The 14,839-nt window shown below is 43.9% G+C and overlaps 1 pseudogene; it reads right to left on the bottom strand.

The window, feature by feature from the left end:
* Positions 1 to 13,305: 13,305 nt before the first annotated feature.
* On the bottom strand, positions 13,306 to 14,090 carry LOC149995830 (heterogeneous nuclear ribonucleoprotein D-like pseudogene; annotated as a pseudogene).
* Between the last annotated feature and the right edge of the window lie 749 nt (positions 14,091 to 14,839).

The following is a 14,839-nucleotide window of genomic DNA, read 5'->3' as shown; positions in this document are numbered from 1 at the left end:
TTGTTACTCACAGCAGCAGTGACAGCAGTAAGAGCGTCAGCTTTTGCCTGTGCGGATTCCCCGGGTCTCAATCCTCACACACAGATACAAAGAAAGACAGAGGACACCTGTAGGCATAGCAGCTCGCATTACAGAAGGGGAGCCCTGAGTTTGGGGAACCCATGTTTTTTTAATAATGGGCGGTAAGTATGCCTTCCCTTTGCTCCAAAGGCAGATGGAACCTTTACTACACTGGGAAGTCAGTACACCTGTCCTTGACTCTGGAAGGAAACACTATCTCCACCTTCAGTGCTACAAACAAACCTGATTTTTGCTCTGGGAAGATATATTCCTATCTTCCAAGGCTGTTTGATAGAAAAGCATCCTTGGAAAGATAATCTGGGACGAAGACAGGCAGTATTTCTACTTATAAGACATGCAGAAACTCAAGAGCTCTATGGAAAATTTTCTTCCAATAATTTTTAGTTATTTTACTACAAATATTATAGAGATTGTCATCACTCAAGGTCACATGAACTGGTAGAACTGCCTATAATGTACGGGTTCCTGATATCTGCTCAGTCATGTAGAATCTTGCTTGGATGTCCACCGAATCAATAAGCTGCCTTCATGTGGACATTCCTCTTCCCAGACTCCTGACTGGCTTTACTCAGAAGAGAAATTAGCATGCTAGAGGTTTGAAAATGGAAGACTACCTCCTTATCATTCCCATAAAACAAGCACCAAGGGAAGCCTTGTATCCTCCATGGCTAATGGGGTAAGATGTTAGCTTTAGTCCCTCCGTTGTGAGTGACTCAGGGAAAGGCTATTAGTTCTTAGACAACATTTATTAATTTGTCAAGTTCCCAAGTTCCAAATTAAGGTGTAAATGTCTACCTGAAGCTAGAGTGCATGTCTATGCATGTCCTCATATAAGAATTGATGTTGATTAACTATTGGTATGATATGTAGACTTCTTTAAAGTTATCTTAAAGGAAAAGAAAATCAAAGTTAAAGGGGCAAGAGAAACTACTTCATTTATGGACCCAGTCTCACCCACCATCATAACGCTCATGGCTTTCTTCCATGGCGCCACTTTTGAGAAATGACGTAGGGGAGCATAAGATACCTGAAACGTGGATGTGATGCCCGGCTTTCAGGATTCTGACCTTCTGCGATGTGAACATGAGAGACGGCCCCAGCCTTGCAGTTCAGACACGCCCCCTGGTCCTCAGGATGCCGTACGGCCAGTCCTGGAAGTGATCTGTAACGGTGGTGGTCTCCAGGAGCACTCGGATCCATCCTTCTGCTCAGCCAACAAACGCGTCCACCAGTCATAACTTAACTGGAGCAGTTGTCCCCTAGAGAATGGGAAGTGAGGAAGCATTTAGCTCCTCCGCGGCATAAACAAAATGCTCATAATAAATATCGTCAGTAGCAGAGACTGACATAGGCCCCCTCATTAAAGAATTAGCCTTGTATAATAAGAGCAACCTTGTCTTATGACCTCTAAAGAAAGGAGTTGATCTGCTCGATTATGAGATATTAGATTAATTACATCTCTACGATGCTCAGACCACCAAGATTTTGCCCCACTTTTCAAAGACGTGAGGAAGAGCAGGACTTCTTGAAATTACTGCCATTCTAAGATCTTTTAAATTACGTTGGTTCAGAAAAACACCTTTAGAAAACATCGACTGGTCACTTGGACACTTGGATAGACTGATGTGGGGGACTTGACTTCTGTAATTCAGAATAAAGCACATCTTGGGACTTTGATATAAACCCTTTCACTTCCTTATATGAGTCCTTTAAGGCAGAGATTTTAATAACCATTTTGTAGGCCAGGAAACCGAGGCTTGGACAGGTGGGGGTAGCTTGCCCGAGGAAAAACAGCTCACGAGTCTTTTTTCTTTCCCACAGCTGTTTCTCTTCCCATCGATGAGTAACTATGCCCACAAAAATGACTCATATCTTATCTTCTATAAAACCATGGGACTACAAGGTCAACTCAAAAGGTCTGTGTGTGTGTGTGTAAAGTAACCCTAACATGTATATATATTTATACGGCCGCATATGATTTTCAGTGATTATTCTATAGCTATATAATTTTAAACATCTTTGCAAGTACTTCACACGTTTTATTTCATTTAACTGTCATAACAAAATTATGAGGCAGTATCATCCGGAAAGGGTCGGGCCGGGAACCACAGAAGTTAAGAAGCGCCCCCACAGAGGACCGCCAAAGGGGCGGCAACAAGTGCGACTTCTGTCCTTGAGAAATTACAAACTCAGTGGGGAGACTAAACATAAAATGCATGAAAAAAAAAAAAAATAGGCGAGATCCAGAGAACAACATATCCACATGAGCAATTAACGCCAGCAAGGAGCTTTGTGAAATAAGCATCTACTATACAGGAAAAACAATCGCTATATACCCGAACACTAAGACAACTACCATGTGATCTCACTCATACGTGGAATCTAATGAACAAACTGAACTAACAAGGGAAACAGAGACGGGATCCTAGAAGGAGAGCAGAGAACAGCTAGTGGACGGGGGATGGGGGAGGGCCTGAGCAAGAAGGACTCATGGGCGTGGACCGCAGTGTGGGGATTGCTGGAGGGGGAGAGTGTATAAAGGGACTAAATCACAACAGAAAAAATACAATAAAGATCAAAGTGTCAAAAAAATCAAGATCCATTCATACACACCTTACAGAGCGAGTACGTTTGGAGAACGTTTGTGAGGAGGTCTCGAGCACACGGGTTGGGATGTTTAGTCTGGCAGGAGCACACAAAATAGATTTCTAAGCAAATGCCTTGTCCCTTGAATAAACACAGTCCTCCGACTGGCAGCCCCAGCAACTTAAAAATATAGAGAAAATTGACAGTACCAGGAACGCCTAACACGCAGAACGCAATCAGCAGACAGGATCTTGACACCGCCTGATGGAAACCAATTAAGCTGCGTAGACGCGGCAGGGGACAGAAGGCGATAACGCTAACTGGAAAGTCACCCGTGAGGCGCGCTTTTGATCTTTCTGCCGGTCTCTCTATTTCTCTCCTGTTTATTATTTCCCCGCCTCGTGCGAATTTTCCCTCTCTTTTCTTAGGTGAGTAATTACCCTAACCTCAGGTAGAAGTCCCAAAGGCAGTCATCAATAAAAACGAATCACGAGGTAACTGCTGGTTACCATGTGATTTTAAATTGCCCATGAATTACTCTAAGTTTTGTGGAAGAACAAAGACAGAGGCTTATTATGGCAGCTGATACAATTGCACTATTATTTGTCTAAAAATAATCCCAGTTTCACTTCTGGTGTCTAGAAGCTTCTATTTGTTTCTTTCTCTATTTTCTGTTTTGTTTCTCTTCCCGCTCATGAAATCTTCCAGTAAAGCAATAAACATGTTCATTGGGGTAATAAATTCAGGACTCAAAATAGAAAAACATATTTATGTGAATCTACATGGTTGTGGACACTAAAGAGCCTTTTTTTTTTTTTTTTTTTAGATTTTATTTATTTTGTTTTCAGAGAGGAGAAGGGAGGGAGAAAGAGAGAGACAGAAACATCCATAGGCTGCCTCTTGTGCGCCCCCACCTAGGGACCTGGCCCACAACCCAGGCCTGTGCCCTGACTGGGAATTGAACTGGTGACCCTTTGGTTCGCAGCCAGTGCTCAATCCACTGAGCCACACCAGCCAGGGCTGAAGAACCTTTTATTAAGTGTTTAACACTTTGAAATCGTAAGGGACTAAGCAGGAATATCCCACAAAGTATTTTCATTACCTTAGAAGGCACTAAATAGTCCTTTAAATGTAATATATTTGCATTACATCTAACCAAGTTCTAGAAGCATAGCTACAAGGCGAAGCAACTTCTCACCCAAATCATATGTGTCATTAGAAAGTAGTGAACTTGATCCCATGGCCAAAGTGTTTCCCTAAGCTCATTGCTCTTTGCTTTGCAATTTAGATGTAAAAAGTACTTCAGAGCAGAGAGTATGCACAGGAATAGCTTAATGTTGCATTACACCAAAATTATTCACCCTTAACATAAAATATTTAAATACCTCCATCATATGTATATTTATTTATTCATAAATTACTTAACCTATAAAATAGTATGTAAATTAAAACCTACACAGAAATAGAACAAAACTGTTCTAAAATTAGGACATGCTAAAGGATAGATTAAGGATAACGTAGACGATACTTTTAAATGTCGTGCAAGTCCCTATTTCTAATAGCCTTCTTGATAATGCCATGTTTCCTGCCCAGTTCTTCTTAGCTGTGATGAGACCATCAATGTCTTAAGCTCGGAATATGGCTGACAAAGAGCCTTTACTAGGAAGAAGAGAAGGGTCAACTCTGCCATCTTTTTCTCTTTCCTTGTGCTTACTTCACTGTTACATTTCATTGTGGGCTCTTCAGAGTATGAATTATAAGCCACTACTCTGTGACGGTTGAGTGAACAAAAATAAGACCATGCGATGCATCCATTCCTTCCACAAGGGCACACGTAAGTGTCAACTGCTTTAATATACTAAAAAGCACGGAAGCCTGGGAGCAACTGTGTCTCAGGGTGGCAGACCCCGCCTTCTCCCCTCATCAGACCTCAAATCATAGCAAGTTCAAGAGCATTCTCGTTTTTTAGATGACTACAGAAGAGCTAGTGCAATGCTTCTCAATCATTTGCGCCGGTCATGCACACGGATGCCCCTGTTCTGGAGAATTTTTCAAATGGAGGTGCCTCCTAATTTTGAAAACATACGTAAAGCAGGTCACGACTCTGGTAGCACCACATTTTAATTTTCAGATATCTGCATGGAAAGAATAAAGCTACCAAGCCAAGACGGGTCTACCTCCCCTCCACCCGCCCCCACTGCGGTGATGAAATAGCTCAATGCCAAGTTTCATGGTCACCATGTTTTATTCTTACTTCTGCCATCAGCTGGTCATGATTCTTCGTCAGCACTGTGTGTTTAGAATCACTATTACTTCTTCTGCAGAGGCTGCTAACGTAAGTAATTTCTTCACATACGTACATGACTCACACAACCCGTACAGTCAGTAAAGTCATCTTTCACCTAAACGACTGAGGTGTCTTAAGGACTAAACTACCAGTACAGGCACCAACATGGATAAAGTTCAAAAATTATGAAAGAAAACTTGGGGAAGGGAGCACCCACTCAAGGGATCCATTTATATAAAATTCCAGAAAAGGCAGACGAATTCCCCAGGGTTGAGATGAGGATGGTGATTGTTCCTTCAGGTGCAGAAAGGTGGGCTTGACGGGGAGGGGCACGTGAGAATTTTCTCGAGTCTTGGAAATGTTCCACATCGTGATAAAGAAGTGGATTAAATGAGTGTCTGCCTTCTTTCAGAATGAATTTAGCTGTGCAGTTAATATCCACGCATTCAATCATATGTAAATTACGTCAATGAAACTGTAGGTACATAGGAAAATTGTTTCTAATGACAGATTTACACGGTTTTATGATGTCTTACTCAGCACCTGAATAGCTGTTTCCATTTTGTCACAGGAACGAGGCTGCACCTGGTAAAATCTGCACATCAGGTGTCAGAATGTAGTGGTAATGATGATGATGATGGTGATGATGATGATGATGATAGGAAGAAGAAAAAGAATTTTATTTCCCATTGCTACACTGTGTTATTGCTATTCAGTGGGGAAGATAACACTCAGGCCCAGAAAATTTCAGTAATTTTCAGAGACATCTAAGCAAGAAATGGCAGCATTGAACTTGGAATTCAGGTTTCCCCGATCATGGAGCCTCTGCCTTTAACTACTGGGGCAAGTGGGGTTTCTTCTCAGAGCAGAATATGAGAACTCCCAGTTTCACAGCATGCAGCATGAAAACAAACACTTATTGAGCGTGAACTCTGCGCAAGGACCCATGCTCTGTGTCACACCATTCCCTGTGTAGAATTACTATCATTATCTCATTTTTTACAGGTGAGGACTTCGATGCCCAGAGAGCATGAAGCCCCTGGGTCAAGATCACTCAGTAAGTAGAAGGTATCAGATTCCATTCCAGCGCCGTTGAAATCAAGGTTCAACCTTTCCTACTTTCAGTCGCCCTTAACTGGAAGCGACAGGCCAGAGAGCCCAAGGAGGATGGGGGTGTAGGGGTCTCCCCGTGGTCCAGGTGACCATTCCATGCTTCCACCCAGAGAGGCTCAATGGAACACACATGTTGATTCTAGTTTCTGCCTGTGTTCCTATAACGTGAACAGTGTTTGCGTTTGCTTTACTGCAGATAGAGCTAATAATGTTGCCTACCCCAGACACCTGTCATGAGAAATAAAAAGCATGGTTTGCAGGAACATACTTTATTACAAAATGATATATAAATGTTAATTATTATCTATAATAAGAAATTGGGGGTTTATTCTAGTTCATGCTTTTAAGTACCGGCCTGCTGTCCCTCTGAAACAAATTATGAAATTCTATTCTCTATCATGATTTCTTAGGCTGTTTCTTATATTCCCTCCATGTTCTTTCCCCTAAGTTTTGCAGGCACTTGATATGGGGAACCTGCTGATAAATCATCAGTGCTGTTGGCAGGAGTTGCTTTATTTTTTTTTTAAGTCCAAAAGTTTATGATACCTGAAGATCATCTCTAAAATGTCTTGATTCTATAATGATTTTGTTGTTTTTGAAACACTCCCTGAGACTGTACCATATCCAGGACTCACATCTCTAGTTGCTTTGAAACTTTAGAGTTGATCAAAATATTTGGGGGAACAACTGAAAAGTAAGTATAATTTTTAAATTGGCATGGTCACAGAGTTAGTGTCCTGGCACCTTATCTGATACTTAAGCCGAAGTCTGCCTGTGGGAACTCATTGTCCATAACTGTATCATTGTTATTAAACACAATGGGTATGATGACTCAGAAAATTCACTCTTCTCCGAGTGAGCTCGTTAGACCACGGCCTTATTTTTCTAACCGAAGCATTTCTGTTTGTTTGTTTTTTTCCTTACTCTTTATGAAGCATGGGAATTCCAAAAGGTCCATCTCCAAGACCTTCTTCAATTCCATTGCACATTCAGTGAATCTTTGTAAAACGCTGTCGGGTCCGCTGAGGGGAATCAGAGACATGGTCTCCGTTCTCAGAGTTTCATCTCATTGCGGATACCCCGTGGGCACACAGCGGAGAAAACTACAGGTGCTTCCTATAGGTGTACACTGGCTTCAGCTGGGCAGTGCTTGTGGTTCTAGTGAGTATTGGCTCTGTTTTGCTACACTAACAAATAAACCTCAAGATGGCAGACAAAAGGGCATGTCTCAGGGATGTGATGGCCAATGCCTGTTGGCTGAACTCTCCTCCGTACGATGATTGGGGGCCCAGCTTTTCCCATCTTATGAGGGCACTACCTCCGATGTGGCCCCCACGGCTGTGGTGGCAAAGGAAGAGAAGGCACCCAGCTCTCTAGTCCTTCATCATGGAGGCAACACAAGGCACGGCTGCTCACAGATCCTGGGCCAGGACTGGCTGCACGGCCTCACCGAATCGCCAGCTGGCTAGAAATGATGGCGGGGGCGGAAACCCTGGTGTGGGCAGAGAGCGCTCATCGTTGTTGGGTGCTTCCTTTGCTTCCATTTGCATGACTCCCACAACTGGCTTCCACGTCACTGAAGAAAAAGAAATCACGATACCATGCCAATCGTTTCTTTTAGTCTCATCCCTCGTTGCCTTTCTACCTCAACACAGACACCCTGAAGAAGGGGCGGGCCTTGTTTCAAGGTTTGCTCTGTCACGCTACCCTCCATTCCCGGACACTTTGCTACCTCGAAGCCAAAACTTTCATTTATAATGACCTAGTCTCATTCCAACGTCTTTAAATACCCACAGGAGATATAGGTCTCGTGCTCAGGGGTGCGAGAACTAGAATTACGGTCATTTAATTTCGTTCTGAGTCCCCATTCTGTCAGGTTCATAGAAAACTCCACCTTTTCTAGGTTCTCAATCATTAAACCAGGCTGAAGTGGCCTCTAACATTTGGCCCACCCAGGCGGGTCCATTTCTCGGAGACAGTTTTCTTCCCTGTGCGTGTATTGGGAGGGGAAGGGGTCTGCCCGGGCCAGGGGCTGCAGGCAGCTCTTGCTCCGCCCTCGTTCTGCCATGTGTGCGTGAGTCTGGTCCGTATTTACAGTCTGAGTCAGACGCGGCCTCGGCCACAAGGTCTCCTCTCCTCAGTCCCTTCTCTGAACTCCCACAGCATGCGACCTGGCCTCTGTCGTAGCCCTCAGATGAACGAGTTTCTATGTTTATGTCTTAGCTCCCTCACTAACCCAAACTCCTGCATTTCAGGGAGAGCCACGGCTGACTCACCTCCATGCGTACCCCCTGAAACCGCTGCCTCCCAAAGGGGCGCACCATAAATCTTTACAGAAGAATGCCTCAAATGTCAGTGTATTTAAAAACCAAATTGTCGCAGGCAGTTAGACAAGCATGAGTGGAGCGGGAAGGACAGGCCAGGTGCAGAGGGTCACCAGGGTGGGGAGCCCGGGTGCCTAGCGACGGGCAAAACCACAAGCCCTTGCACGGCTGCTCCTCGAAGCGTTAACTCCTGGGGCTGACCTCGATCCTCAGCTGTGTTTCAGCTCCAGGCCCAGAGAAGCAGCAGAACCAGGCAGCGTGACGTCATGGCTGACCTCAGGACCAGCTGCGGTGACTAATGACCCCCTGCCCTCGTGCCAACCAACCAGTGGAGACTATGACCCGGAGGAAACACACCTGGGAAGCTGATGGGCATTCTACGGAGAGCTCCCCTGGGACCCCCAGATACAAGCCCTCAGGACAGAGGACCCAGTGTGACTCTCTGGGCTCCCACACCAGTGCCTTTCCCCTCCCCCTTCTTCCCCAAGGGCACGGTCTCCCTTTCTCTCTCTCTCTCCCTCTCTCTCTCTCTCTCTCTCTCTCTCTCTCTCTCTCTCTCTCTCTCTCTCTCCACTAAGCTCCAAAGACACTTCTTTTGCTTTAACTTGTTTCCTGAGCCCATTTCTTCTACAACTCACTTCTTCTACAGCTGCGACTTTCTAAATAAACTTTCTCTTATAATTTGAGTCTTGGCTTTGAATTCTTCTCTCAGCCAGAATGAAGAACGGGGGTTGCTGAACCGAGATTAACAGCTGGTGCTGTTTTTCTGCCTCTAGCAAGATGACTCTGATAGCAGGGAGTCGCCCTGTATTATTCTAGGGGGGAAATGGGGTGGGGTGGGTGGGGTGGGGTGGAGGGAAGACTTGAAACAAGGTTATGAGTTGTGATAACTAATGAAGTGGAGTGATGGGCACATAGGTATTTATTATTCTGTTCTTTTGTGTGAGTGTGTTGAAAATATTTCATGAAAATGGTAAAAAATATCAAAAGCCTCATTTAAAAAAAGCGTAAATAAAATAGATATTTTTAGAGATAGATTTTCCAACTCAAACCGCTGAGTAGACTAGCTCATCCCAGTAGGTTGACTTCAAGATACTGAAAAAATAGAGTCCAGGACTATTTGGCTCCTAGGCCATGGCTTTCTCAAAACTGGGAATTATATACATTCTCACCCACAGTAAGTTTCCTCGGGTTATTGGCAAGTGAACAAGGACCTGGTGGGGCTACGGGCCCTACAGCATTGCTCTCTCCATAATGATGGAAATGTTCTATTTCCATCATGCTATTTCTAGATAAGCGTGATTTGCTAACATTATTTCTGTAAATCTGCGTGGAATATCAATGAGTAAAACCTTTCTTGTCCCACCTCCCTCTTCTTTTCAACACTTTCTGTGCCAGAAGATTGGCTTCCCCCTGGAGCTTCCTAAAAGGAGGGCAGCCCTGCCCACACCTGGATTTTTAGCCCAGTGAACCCTGTGTCAGACCTGGGGCATACAGAACTGCAAGACAGTAAATTCTGTTGTTTCAAACCACGCGGCTTGTGGTAATTTGTTATTGCAGCGACGGAAAACAGCAGGGTAGCTATAGAGCTGCTCCTGAGAAGGAAAGTAACTCAGAGATTAGCAGCTTCTCACTTAAGCTTCTAACGATCTCACTGCACCTGTGGATTAAGATGCTATCTGTCAGGCAGAGGCATGGGACGCTGAAGGAAGATAACATCATCTGGAAACTTTAAAACGTTTTGTTAGCATTGTCCAGCATTAAGTAACAAAATCACTAGATAGAATCATGACTGAAAATGTGAGGGAAAATCCGAAAACAGAAACTGTCTCCCAGTTGATTCCAGTATTAGAATTAGCAGGCCAGAGACCTTATCGTTAGGAGTAATATGAATAATTAGAAGAGTTACATGTGGTGGGAATGATTTAAAATATAAAGAGCCTCATAAGGAAATAAAATCTTACAAAAATATTCTTGAACTGAAAAAATAACAATAATGACAAACTCAATAGATGGGTCTAATTTACACACACTAGAACAGGGGGTAGGTGAACCCTAAGACCAGTCAATAAGAAATACCCAATATCCAGTCAAGATGGCAGCATAGGCAGACATGGCTCACCTCTTCTCACAACCACATCAAAATTACAACTAAAATATAGAACAACCATCACTCAGAACTGTCAGAAATCGAGTTGAATGGAAGTCTGACAACTACGGAATTAAAGAAACCACATCCATCCAGACGGGCAGGAAGGACACAGGTGTGGAACGGGCTGGTCTTTCACCCACGAGTGGTGGATAAAAATTCGGGAGGGCTATCTCTGGAGCAAGGAGTCCCAGCCCCACATCAGGCCTTCCAGCTCAGCGTTCCAGAGCCAGGAAGATAAGTGCCCACAACTTCTGGCTGCAAAAACTAGCAGGGATTAAGTCAGTGGAAGAAACTGCTGGAGCCCCAAGCAGTTCTGGTGCAGAACATGGTCAAGATGAATCAGGAACCTTTTGTTGTGTTGAGAAAACAAGGAAGTTATTCAAAGTTACTGGGGTCATGTTAAAGGGATTTAATAGCCAACTTATAGGCAGTTTCACTGGCCAAGAATGAACGTTAAAGAGAAGAGTAACCCTAATGGATTAAAAAATATTAAATTTGTGAAAATCTATCCATTCGTAATTACATTAAGCATTAAAAATTGTAATAACATCATTGGTTACCTTTGAAGAATGTTAGGAAATTAACTCATTATTCTGAAAACTGGTAAAGTGAAACTTGTAAACATTTATATAGTCTTTCCTACCCCTGTTATACCTAAGAGTGATCAAATGCTTGGTGATTACAAGTTTTTACTTATAAAAGAATTTCAGCCAATGAGTAAAAGAGAAATGATAAAATTAGAATATTAGTGTTCTGCAAATCCTAATAACAAAGGGTCTAGGAGGAATGACCAGTGGCTTTTAAAATCATTAGATAAACTTTACAAAGAATGAATCAGGCTGATCATACTCCACAGATCAATCTCAGTGCTCCCCAAAAGAGAAACAACCACAGAATTTTTGCCCCTTGATGATGCAGCAGAAAGAACACAGTATCGTCTATAAGGTGTTCTTAACAAAACACCCAACCTGAATCCAATAAGCCTCTGGACCTATAGCTACTGATTTATAGGAAATGCACAAGAGAAAGGAAAAGGTTAGAAACACGGGGGTGCAAGTAGCCAAATCCAGATAGTAGGAAGCTCTACAGAGCAAATAATTGAGTTTCTTCAACAAAGGTACTGCAAGGGAGAGAAAGATTGAGAGAGGACCTGTAGACGTGATACAAGAGACATATCAACCAGATGCATACAGCAAGGACTCCTAGAAGCAGAGACGCGTTGATGTAGTTTCTAAGGGAATTATGGTTGAGAAAATCCGGTGTCTTCTGCAAGCAATGCTGTGGGAACTCACTGCTGCGGCAGCTGGGGATGGGAGGCCCCACGAGGCAAGCACACAGAGAGTGAGCAGAGGCCCCAATGCAAGTCCTCCCTCCTCCACTCATGCTCGAGGCCTTCCTGGCTTGAGACACACATGTGCACATCGGGGCATGCGTGGAATGTAGGGATTGCCTCTCACCCTGATGGTAGCCCGAGGTTAATATCCCACAATTGCAGACATGAAACTCTGTCTTTATTCACATTAAATAGTATTGTCTACCCATATAAATCAGTCCTGAAGAAACGTTTTCGCATACATTACCTTATTTAATATCCACATGACCCTGATTTAGGTATTCTTCCTACTTTACACGTAAAAAGTAAACTCATAAATGTGAAAGGCACATGCAAGATCATATACATAACATAGGACAGAGCCTGAATCAAACTTACAATTCCGAAGTTGTTTCCCTAAAGGTTTTTGTAAGTGGGGAGAAATTAGCCTCCTTGGGCTGACTTGACAAATCCTTCCCTAATTAATGGTGACAAGTGCCACACCCTGTCTCCTGCCCTGAAATGATCTCCATCAACAGGGCAGTCTTACAAAGACTTGGCATTCAAAGATCTCTTGGGGAAAACTCTTTTTCTCTTTCTCAGATCATTTTTATTTTGGAGTTGAAGGCAAAAGAACACGTTTTTCTCTTCCCCAATCATTCGAGACATTCAGATTAAAATGACACCCTTGTCAAAGTGATCTTAATGCTGTGCTCAGAGCTGCACAGATGCAGACAGATGATGGAGGGAAGAGGAGGGGTCCCTGAGCTGATTGCTCACAACGGATCAGGTTCAACTACACGATCATCATCCTCTCCATTGTTTTCCACGCTGATGGAGCGGCCTCTGACTGGTGGGTGGAGCCTAGGTTGCGTCTTTTTTCCACGCAGTTGCTTTTTTATTTCCTCATCTACTGATGGGCACTTGGGTTGAGTCCCTATCTTGGCTACGACAAATAACGCTGCGATGAACACAGGGGTGTGTATGTCCTTTTGCCTTAGGGTTTTGGGTTTCTTTGGGTAACTCAAGGGTGGGCAAAAGTAGGCTTACAGGTGTGAGTATGGGAAACACAGAGTTTATTCTTATATTCTTATTTATTAATTAGTATCTGATTGTCCCTACGAACAACAGTTAACCTACCTTTGCCCACCCTTGTATCCCCAGAAGTGGAATTGCTGGGTCATAAGGCAGATCCATTTGTAATTTTTTGAGGTAGCTCCACACCGCTTTCCACAGTGGCTGCATCCTTTGACTGCCCCCACGGGGTTAGCTAACACTTCCATCCCCCCATAATTACCATTTCACATTTTGAAGTTTTCCACTTTAATCTTTACGCTGCTGCATGAAGTTGGAAGAGACCATGCTACAGGACAGCATTTTCTGGTGTGAGCCCCAGAGATCAATGGAGTCAGGATGACACACAGCCCAATGTCACCTTCAGCATGGCTGGTCAGTTTTGGGGACCGCCACCCCATTGAGTCACCTCACCATAAATACTCTGTTGGCCATTGTCACAGCACATAACCTGTCCAATCCAGTTCCCATAGCTCTACCCCATGTAATCAGAGCCACCATGACCACTGTGGTTTTGATCACTACCATGGGCACTATTGTAATCTCCACGTTCTTGAGCGTAATAGCTATGAAATCCTTGGTTCCAGTCACGGCCCTGACCTCAGCCATGACCCCCAGTACCACCCTGTCCCCCAGCTGCAGCACCTCTTCTTCATGTTCTTGCTATTGCTGCCTACATGTCCTTTTGGGCCATTCAACTTTGATTTCACACCATCCAGTACCAATTTGAGGATATCTGCTTTCTAACAATTACTGTTTTTCACCGGATTTTCAACTGTATATGTGGTAAAACAAAAACCTCTTCTTTCGTTTGGTTTTGTTTCCATGGGAAGTTCAATAGTTTCAATCTCTCCCAAAGCCTACAAGTATTCTTACTTTGTTCCCCAGGAATATCTGGATCTGGGCTCAGTTCACCCACAGAAACCTTTTGGGGGGGGATTTCCATCCTTTTAAAGCTTTGGCTCTTTGGGGGGGTCTATCAATTTGCCATTCCGTTTGTGTTCCTTCAGTTCCAAAACCTTATAAACACCAGCAGCATCTTTTAAAAGCACAAATCCATGTTCTCTTGATCTTCTGGTGCCGTCTACTGCTTCCCCAGGTTGGGACGAGTGTCGTCAGGTCTTTCTGGCTTGTGTCCCAGCTCGAGCCTCCCATAAACATTTCCCTACCAGCCTGCTGATTCTTACTGGCACTGACCATCTGCAGATCCATGTCCTCCATGGTGGCAGAATTGTGGACGCAGGGGCGCTGATGCGCAGTCCCAGGCACGGCAGCCATCTGCCCAAGTGTCGCAGGGAGCTGGATTTTAAATGGCGGAAGAGGATCATTTTAGTTTGTGGTGAAAACACTTAAGCTCTGGCCTCTTTGCAACATTAACGTATATCATGCAGTATTGTTGATGATGGTCACAGTGTTGTGCCTTAGCTCTCCGGAAGTTATCCGTCACCTAACTGCGAGGTCACACCCTCTGACCAACATCTCCCTATTTCCCCCAGCTCACCCCCAGCCCATGGTAATCACCATTCCGCATTCTGTCTCTAGGAGTTTGGCTTCGTTAGGGTCCACGCGTAAGTGAGATCCTGCAGTATTTGTCTTTCTCTGTCTGACTTATGTCTGTAAGCATAGGGCTCACCCTGTCTTTCCATGGTGTAGCAAACAGTAGGGTGTTTTTTTTTCTTCTTCTCATGACTGAGTAATAGTTCAGAGGGAGAGAAAGAGAGAGAGAGAAAGGGAGAGAGAGAGAAAGAAGAGAGACTGTGTGTGTGTGGGTGGCATCTTCTTTATCCATTCATCCTTTAATGGCTACCAATTAGGTGGTTTCTACACTTTGGCTATTGCTGGATCATATAATAGTTCTATTGTTAATGTTTTTTAGGACCCTCGATACTCTTTCTATAGTGGCTGCACCA

Source organism: Furipterus horrens, unplaced genomic scaffold (assembly GCF_987537825.1).
Source record: "Furipterus horrens unplaced genomic scaffold, mFurHor1.1.pri manual_scaffold_12, whole genome shotgun sequence".
NCBI classification, from domain to species: Eukaryota; Metazoa; Chordata; class Mammalia; order Chiroptera; family Furipteridae; genus Furipterus; species Furipterus horrens.
This window is presented reverse-complemented; position numbering and strand designations above follow the sequence as displayed.